Source organism: Mytilus galloprovincialis, chromosome 14 (assembly GCF_965363235.1).
Source record: "Mytilus galloprovincialis chromosome 14, xbMytGall1.hap1.1, whole genome shotgun sequence".
Taxonomy (NCBI): Eukaryota; Metazoa; Mollusca; class Bivalvia; order Mytilida; family Mytilidae; genus Mytilus; species Mytilus galloprovincialis.
The window spans coordinates 65,065,932-65,067,786 of NC_134851.1; positions in this window are offsets into that span (position 1 = coordinate 65,065,932).

The following is a 1,855-nucleotide window of genomic DNA, read 5'->3' on the forward strand; positions in this document are numbered from 1 at the left end:
GGCCAAATTTAACCAAAATTTGCCACAATCATCATTGGGGTATCTTGTTTGAAAATGTGTGCGGCGACCCGGCCCATCTACCAAGATGGCCAACATGGCTAAAAATTGAACTTAAGGGTAAAATGTAGTTTTTGACCTATAACTCTGAAACCAAAGCATAAAGTGCAAATCTGACAGGGCAAAATTGTTTATCAAGTCAAAATCCATCTACACAGAAATGTTCAGTTAAATCAGATAACTGGTTGGTGGGTTGCTGCATATGAATTGGTAATTTAAAGGAAATTTTGCCGATTTCTGTTATTATCTTGAATATCATTATAGATAGAGATAAACTGTAAACAGCAACAGTGTTCAGCAAAGTAAGATCTACAAATACATTTTTTAAGTCAACATGAATAAAATGGTCAGTTAACCCCTTAAGGAGGTTTTGCCCTTTATAGTCATTGTTTTACAATTTTTACAAGTTCATTATAGATAGAGATAATTGTAAGTAGCAAGAATGTACAGTAAAGTAAGATCTTCAAACACATCACCATCACCAAAACACATTTCTTTCATGAATCCATCTGTGTCCATTGTTTTAAATATCCACATAGACCAAGGTGAGCGACACAGGCTCTTAAGAGTCTTTAGTTTTGAATGCTAAGCACAATAAATTAACATGTTAACACATTATATTAAAATAATATGCTTCACATTTGTTTTCATCACAATATTCACACTTAAAAAAACCTTTTCCTTCACATATCGAATCAGGTTTGACGACATGCCATAGACAAATAAAGTGTTCAGTAAAACATCTGAAGGTACCACCCCCCACCCCCCACCCCCCCCCCCCAAAAAAAAAAGAAAAGAGGATTAGCAACTTCGAATTGGTTCTAGCAAGACATCATGGTTTGTGGCCAGGCGATATCCCTTTTCAGACTTATTTGTGAATAAATGCCCTTATGTTTCTTTAGGGTTTCCCTTCCCTTTTTACCCTGCTATGAGAATATCACACCAAATGCCAGCTTTCTCTTAGATTTTTTTCTATTTGTCATCTTTAGTTCTGTTATAGTTATTTTCTATACATTTAGATGCATAAGTTCTCTCAGTTTGACTTTCTTGTTCATTTGATCAACAACAACAAACAAACACAAAAACAGCCCACAAAACAGATGTTCCATACTCTTCTTCATAATTTGTTTTACATATTCCACAAATAACACGCTCTGTGGATTTGAATATCCATTTGACGATGGCTTTTAATAAACAAACAATGTAAAGTAATTGCTATAATGGAAATGTTGATATTATTAATTTTGAAGTCTTCAACTTTATCTGGAAACCCTGGGTTGTTTATATCTTTAAGATTAGTATCTGTGTTTATTATCTGTGCTATATTATTTCAACTGGCAAAGATTATGAAAGAGAAAAAGTTATAATTTGTCTATATTTTTTTTTTATCAAACAAAGGATCCTTAAATTATTGACAATCCCTGAAATCATATAAGGGAATTTGTAGAATAATTTTTAAAATTTTAAGTGATTATGTAAAATCACTGGTCATTTTCAGGGATTATATATAATTACAACAGATTTTTGTGATTCTACATATTCCCTGAAAAATCAGAGATTCTACATTATCCCTGATTATACAAATTCACTGTAACATATATATATATATATATGAATTTTCACTGCAATATCATGTCAGTACGGTAGTGCATTTCCTATGTTCTAAAAAAAAATGTGTGTATTGAACTATTTTTTTGCATGTGTAACACGACAGAGAAAAAAATCTTCACAACGTAGAGTATAGCCCTGCATTTCCAAAGCTGTCAAAACCGTTGATACGTGCAAATTTTTTGTTTCA